The sequence below is a fragment of the Lissotriton vulgaris genome, chromosome 7, assembly GCF_964263255.1.
Source record: "Lissotriton vulgaris chromosome 7, aLisVul1.2, whole genome shotgun sequence".
In the NCBI taxonomy this organism is placed as follows: domain Eukaryota; kingdom Metazoa; phylum Chordata; class Amphibia; order Caudata; family Salamandridae; genus Lissotriton; species Lissotriton vulgaris.
In genome coordinates, this window is record NC_141695.1 from 1,411,763,866 (window position 1) to 1,411,771,922 (window position 8,057).

The following is an 8,057-nucleotide window of genomic DNA, read 5'->3' on the forward strand; positions in this document are numbered from 1 at the left end:
TCCCGGTAGGCGAAGAGGAGGCACGGCAGCAGCACGTCCCACTGGCGACGGAGGGGCTCTTCCAATCCCCCGATCATCCCTTTTAGCGTGCGATTGAACCGCTCAACAAGTCCGTTTCCTTGGGGGTGATAGGGGGTCGTGAAGCGGTAGGTGACCCCACACTGTTGCCAGAGGGACTTCATATATTTAGAAATAAAGTTCGTGCCTCTGTCACTGACGACTTCCCGGGGGAACCCCACACGGGAGAAGATCCCCATCAGGGCCCGGCCGACCACTGGGGCTGTCACGGTCCGGAGAGGAATAGCCTCAGGGTAGCGGGTGGCGTGGTCCACTAGTACCAGGATGAAGCGATGGCCTTGTCTTGTACGCGGGTCCAGGGGTCCCACAATGTCTATCCCGACCCTCTCAAATGGGGTTGTGACTACTGGAAAGGGTTGCAGGGGAGCCTTTAATTTGCGGCCGCTCTTCCCACTGGCTTGGCACGTGGGGCAAGATCGGCAATGCTGGTGCACATCGTTTCTCATTTTGGGCCAGAAGAAGTGGGTCACTAGGCGGCTGTAGGTTTTATCTTGTCCCAGGTGCCCTGCCAGGGGGGCATCGTGGGCCAGGTTTAGCAGGAAGTCTCTAAAGCGGAGGGGCACCACTAGTACTCGGTTGGCCCCCAGCTCGGCGATTCGTTGCTCGCTGTACAATAGATCATTGTCCCAGTAGACCCAATGAGTTCCGGAGGTATCCCCGGCGCTTTGGGCGAGCGCTTGTTGTCGGAGTCCCTCAAGGGAGGGACAGGTCTTCTGTTCCTGACGAAATTGTTCTTGTGTGGGTCCCCCTTCTTGAGCCCACTGATCAAGATTAGCGAGGTCGGAAGGTTGAGCAAGTTCGAGGGGGATGCCATGGTCGGGGGTCTCGGCGGGGGCGACCGGAGGCGGTGGCGCCGGCCATTCGGGTTCTTCCGGGTGATGGTTGGCACGGGCGGCCATGGACCGGGTGGTGACGCACGCCCAGTCTGGGACGCCCAACATCCCCAAGTGTTCTTTTCGCTCCACGGCTGCCCACGGGGAGCTTTCCAGGTCATTTCCGAGGAGGCATTCCACGGGGGCGTCGTCTCGGACCGTTACCTTCAACATGCCGGAGACCCCTCCCCACTCAAAGGGGACGCAGGCCATCCGACACAGACTTTCCGAGTTGTCGGCTGATCGCACAGGGCAGAGAACGTTCGGTAGATATTGTTCTGGGGTCACCAGATGACAGCGGACGGCTGTCACACTGGCCCCGGTGTCTCGAAGGGCTTCGGCCCGTTGTCCATTGATGCTCACCCATTGGCTGTACTTCTGGGTGTTAGCGGGTAGGGGGACCCGCGGGACCATGTCTCTTCCCCCTAAGCACGCGAGAGTCATGGCGGCTGGCTCCCACTCTTGATACTCTTGCTCGCCTGTTTCTTGTTCCTCGGAGATCTGTTCTTCCCCTAGTGCCGCGGCGGCCACCTGGCGGGGTCTTGGACTCTGATACTGCGGGCAGCTTGGGTCGTTTGCATAGTGGCCGACTCGTTGGCATCGGTGACATGTAACATTGGCTCTGTATCCCGGTCGCGCCGGGGTGCTGCCCCGGTTGGCCGGGGGGGTGGTGCTGGTAGCGGGGGCGGCCGGAGTATTGTCTCTTCCTCGTCCTTGGCCCCCTCCTCCTCCTCTGGGTCGGTAGTGACCATTGTTGTTCCTGTTCTGCTCGTAGGACCCATTCCGGCCCACTCTGGTGATCTCCCACCGGTCAGCTTCGGCTGCGAGCTGCCGGGGATCGGTTAACTTGCTGTCGAGGAGGTGTTGGCGTAGTTCAATGAAGCAATTGTTGGACAGATGCTCCCATACCATCAGATTGAACAGCTGCTCGTAGGTCGTGACGTTGTTCCCTCTGATCCAGCCTTCGAAGGCTCGGCTAAAGTACGTTACATAGTCCACCCAAGTTGTACCTGGAATGCGTGTGCAGTCTCGGAACCTCTGACGGTACATCTCGGGCGTGAGGCCATAGCGGGTGAGGAGGGCCGCTTTCATATGGTCGTAGGAGGTCATCTGGTGGTCTGGGAGCTGTAACAGAGTATCGCGGCCCTCATTGAGGAATTTGCCCCATAGGCCGGCTCCCCAGTCGGTTCTATCGATCCGGTGCGCAGTCATCGCGATTTCATAGGCCTTAAACCATTGCTGGATGTCGTCTTCTCGAAAATATTCTCGGACCACATCCTTGGGGATGTGCACTTTTTTCTCCGCGGTCCCTGGGGTGGACGGTCTGTCGGGCACCCCTAACTCTTTATTTTGTTTGCGCAGGTTGATCTCGGCTAGGTTCCGTTCGTGCTCGTACGTTAGTCTTTTTTCCTCGAGCTCCCTTTGCCTCTGTTTCTCCTCTCTTTCTTCTCGGAGGCGAAGGTGCTCTAAGTTTATTTTTTGCTCGGCCAATTTGAGTTCTATGTCCATCTTGAGTCGGGCCATTTCGAGTTCGTGTAGTCGGGCTTTTTCTCTTTCTTGGATCTCGTCTTGCGAGAGACTGGTTCTTTGCCCCTCAGGGGCCGTGTTGGTATTTTTCGCGGTGCTTTGCTCAGGGGTTTCGACATCCCCGGTCTCTGCCCAAGATTCTAGGGCATGCTTAAAATCGTCCTTGGTACTTAGTCCGGTGGTAGCGATACCTAGTTCGATGCAGAACTGCTTTAGTTCACGATGGCTGTATTCCTCTAGTTTTTCCATTTGGAACTTCTCAGTTGATCCGCTCTCTTTAGTCGACATTGTTGTTCGTTGTGGGGTGAGCTACTCTCTGTACGTTATGCGGTGATTCGGATCGCGCCGCTGGCCACCAATGTTAGACGGACCGGGAGGGTCGGCCGAGATTACGGGGAGAGGTCTCCAGGGAGAGCCGTCTCCAACGACTGTACAGGTAAGTAACTTCCCCCCCACAGACGGACACCACACAAGTTTGAAGGTTAACGAGACTTTATATGCAATTCTTAGGTTACGTCGCTATGATACAAGGAGGTCTGGACTCAGGGGTCCCCTCGGTTCTGATCTCTGGTTGAGGAGAAAGGGTAGCGGGACAGTCTTAGTTACCAATGAGTTAAATAGCTCTCAATCCTCGAGCTCGGCGTGGTTGCTGATCGGGCCGTGGAGGAGCCAAGCAGGTCCCGAGATGGATGAAGGATGGTCGACGGGCCGTGGAGAAGCCAAGCAGGTCCCGATGAAGATGATGGTTACAACGGTCCGCGGCCTCGCCAGCAGATCCGGACGACGGTGAAGAATGAAGGTTACGACGGCTGTGGCAGCGCCAACAGGCAGGACGATGGTGCACAGGACAGAGCTACGGCAGCGCCAGTAGTCCGTCCAGGATGAGTTCCTCTTACGTCTCTCGACTCCAAGATACAACTGACTTCCTGCTCTGGAGCTACCCCAGTTATAGGGCTGGCGTGCTTTGATGTCCGGACCCTCGCACTTGGAGGTCGGGAGGTCCGGGATGAGGGAGTCCAGACACCCAGCAGGGGGGTGGAGCCAGCGCCCGGGGAGGCGATGGGCGAGCGGCACTGGGCGGGGGGAGAGCCATCGGCACCTCTTTCTCCCATTGACTTGCCAAGTAGCCCGCTCACCTCCTGGGGGGAGGGTGGTGCCGGATTGTCTGAGGCTGGGCTAGGCCCAGGGTTGAGGTCGATCGGGGGCCAGGCGGCCTCGTGGCGAGGTGTCCAAGATGGCGGCCCGGGCTGGGTGCATGGGCCGGCAGTGGATCGGACCCACGAGGTTATCATGTTCGAGGGCAGGGGTCCCTGAGGGGACGCAGGGCGTGCAATGGTGGTGTGTGGTGCTTGCGTGACTGGGCTCGGGCCTGGTCGAGCCGGGGGAGAGCGGCCCGTCATGTGGCCTGTCCAACACCTGCCATAGTAGTTCTCGATGCGAGTGCCCCCTCTTTGAATTTTCCGAGGCACATGGAACCTTGTACTGCATTTGTTGCTGTTGTGGCTGTAACCGCTAGTGCAGCCTCAGTGTTGGGTTTATTTGCTCTCGTAGCTCAGGGCAAGTTCTTTGGAGCCATCTGTAAACCACCGTCCCGTGCAGGGTCTGCACTCAGCTGCAATCCAGGTCGTATCCAAAGACCCGACCAGCCGAAAACCGGCCCGCCGATCAGCCGCGGTATAAGGTGTCGTGCAAGCAGTAAGTACGAGCATAGCAGCCTCTGCATCCGTCTACCGTTTGAAAATGTAGTTATGCTCCCTGCTATTTTATAAGAAAGTTTGCAAGCTCGCAAGTCTTTGGGTCCAACCGCGGGTTCACCGGCCGGTTTACCGGCCCGAATACGGTCACAATATATCTCACATCTCCCCTCGCAGCCGCGTTTTGAAAGCCCTCCTCGTTTTCCTCCGCCTTTCGCTTGTCGTCTTCTTTTGTTAGCTCGCCGGCTGCAATCGCCTTACATAGATACAAAGTAACTGCTAACTCCAACAGTTACATGTGAACAAATGTTTTCTGGCTGCAGCACCATAGTATATCTTGTAAGCCAAATCACGCCATTTCGGGTGGGATCGGGGAGCTCCCACTAGGCACTACTGCTCAGCGGCGTCCTCAGGCCGCCATCTTGACCGGAAAACAATTAATACCATTTACTATTTACAATATTTTTGCTTTCCCAGAATGTGCTCTGCCTGCAGAGGAAGCTGGTTCCCAAAAAGCAGAAACAAGAGCCTCTTAGACCCCTCCAATATCCGCGGGAAGTATGGCCAACTTGCTATAGGTAAGTTGTTCACTGTAGTGGCGCAGGTTATCTGCTAAACTGGTCAAAATGATAGAAGACAAAACTTTTTAGTAGCCGGAGTTTTCAATGACTAACATATAGCCTCTTTTACTGAAGCCACAATGTAGGCGTGCAGAACAGTGTACATGTCCCGCGGATAAAGTGCAATTTCACTCATTCAAGTTGCCCTGTTTGAAAGTCTATTTATCCATCACAGTGGGCGGGGCGCCGTGGGTGTTGGCGCTCATTTGCATCTTTGTAGTGAAGTGTTCATTTTGCATAGGAGTCCTATTGGCCAATCACCAGGAGCGTATGCCAGCTGGACTCCGTTATATCACTTTTCGAAGTGAAAGAACATGCAGAGTCTGCATCGTTGTTCTCGCGAGATCTCTATATAACAGAAAAGTCAAAGAACGCTGTAGCTATGTATTCTCTAAGCATCTCCGGACATATAGTTAAAGATGAAGGGAACTATTGTTTTATGTTTATGACCCTCATGTGACTAAAAAAATGGAGGCGCTGTTTGCTGTCAGAGACAAATTGACAGAATACAGAAAGCCGGATTGGGTACTAGATTGTACGTGGGTAAGGTTCCCAATTGATTCTGAGTTATCATAGACATAATATTTTAAACGCCGGCCAGCGTCCTATTTTGCAAATAATTGTTTTCACGGGTTTTGTCCAATTGGCTCATTGAAATAAATGGCTAATTCCCACAAAGTTTTAGCATACTTGCTAAGACAGTAACAACAACACCCCTCACACACCCCCTCACTCACGCTCTCACACACCACCTCACACACCCCCTCACTCACCCTCTCACACACACCCTCACTGACCCTCTCACACCCGCTCAGCCTCACCCTCACTCTCCCTTACACTCCCTCACCCCCTCACCCTCCCTCACCCTCCCTCCCCTCCCCTCACCCTCACCCCCCTCACCCTCAACTCCCTCATACTAACCCCCCTCACCCTCACCCCCCTCACCCTCACCCTCACCCTCCCCCCCTCACCCGCACCCCCCTCACCCTCACACCCCTCACCCTCACACCCCTCACCCTCCTCACCCTCACCCCCCCTCACCCTCACCCCCCTCCCCCTCACCCCCCTCACCCTCACCCTCACCCTCACCCTGACACCCCTCACCCCCCTCACCCCCCTCACACTCACACCCCTCACCCTCACACCCCTCACCCTCACACCCTTCACCCTTACACCACTCACCCTCACACCACTCAGTGCTACAACACATTTTGGGTTACAATATGTGTCAGATTTACGAAACATAAAACTATTGGCATTGTAAATAACAAAGCAATTAGTTTCGCAATTAAAAAAAAAACATCCTCACCCTCAAACTTTCACCCTCAACACCTCACTCACCCTCACTCTCACTCACCCTCACTCAGCCTCAACTACTCCCCCTCACCCTCACTCACCCTCAACACCTCACCCTCACCCTCACTCACCCTCAACACCTCACTCGCCCTCACCCTCACTCACCCTCAACACCTCACCCTCAACGCCTCACCCTCACCCTCACCCTCACTCACCCTCACTCACCCTCACCCTCACTCACCCTCACTCACCCTCACTCTCACTCACCCTCACTCTCACTCACCCTCACTCTCACTCACCCTCACTCTCACTCACCCTCAACACCTCACCCTCACTCACCCTCACTCACCCTCAACCCCTCACCCTCACTCACCCTCACCCTCACTCACCCTCAACCCCTCACCCTCAACCCCTCACCCTCAACCCCTCACCCTCAACCCCTCACCCTCAACACCTCACTCACCCTCACTCTCACTCATCCTCACTCTCACTCATCCTCACTCACCCTCAACCCCTCACCCTCACTCACCCTCAACCCCTCACCCTCACTCACTCACCCTCAACCCCTCACCCTCAACCCCTCACTCACCCTCACTCTCACTCATCCTCACTCAACCACCCTCAACCTCACTCACCGTCAACCCCTCACCCTCAACCCCTCACCCTCACTCACCCTCAACCCCTCACCCTCAAACCCTCACCCTCACTCACCCACCCTCAACCCCTCACCCTCACTCACCCTCAACCCCTCACCCTCACTCACTCACCCTCACTCACCCTCAACCCCTCCCCCTCGACCCCTCCCCCTCCCCCTCAACCCCTCACCCTCACCCTCACTCACCCTCACTCACCCTCAACCCCTCACTCACCCTCAACCCCTCACCCTCAACCCCTCACTCACCCTCACTCTCACTCATCCTCACTCACCCTCAACCCCTCACCCTCACTCACCCTCACCCTCACTCACCCTCAACCCCTCACCCTCACTCACTCACCCTCAACCCCTCCCCCTCAACCCCTCACTCACCCTCATCCTCACTCAACCACCCTCAACCTCACTCACCCTCAACCCCTCACCCTCAACCCCTCACCCTCACTCACTCACCCTCAACCCCTCACCCTCAAACCCTCACCTTCACTCACCCACCCTCAACCCCTCACCCTCACTCACTCACCCTCAACCCCTCACTCTCACTCACTCACCCTCACTCACCCTCAACCCCTCCCCCTCGACCCCTCCCCCTCAACCCCTCACTCACCCTCAACCCCTCACTCACCCTCAACCCCTCACTCACCCTCAACCCCTCACTCACCCTCAACCCCTCACCCTCAACCCCTCACTCACCCTCACTCTCACTCATCCTCACTCACCCTCAACCCCTCACCCTCACTCACCCTCACCCTCACTCACCCTCAACCCCTCACCCTCAACCCCTCAACCCCTCACCCTCAACCCCTCACCCTCACTCGCCCTCACCCTCACTCACCCTCAACCCCTCACCCTCAACCCCTCACCCACCCTCAACCCCTCCCCCTCAACCCCTCACCCTCACTCACCCTCAACCCCTCACCCTCACTCACCCTCAACCCCTCACCCTCACTCACTCACCCTCAACCCCTCACCCTCAACCCCTCACCCTCAACCCCTCACCCTCAACCCCTCACCCTCAACCCCTCACCCTCACTCACTCACCCTCAACCCCTCACCCTCAACCCCTCACTCACCCTCACCCTCACTCTCACTCACTCTCACTCACCCTCACTCACCCTCACTCACCCTCACTCACCCTCACTCACCCTCAACCCCTCACTCACCCTCACTCATCCTCACTCACCCTCAACCCCTCACCCTCACCCTCACCCACCCTCAACCCCTCACCCTAACTCACACTCACCCTCACTCACCCTCACCCTCACTCACCCTCACTCACCCTCACTCTCACTCACCCTCAACCCCTCACTCACCCTCA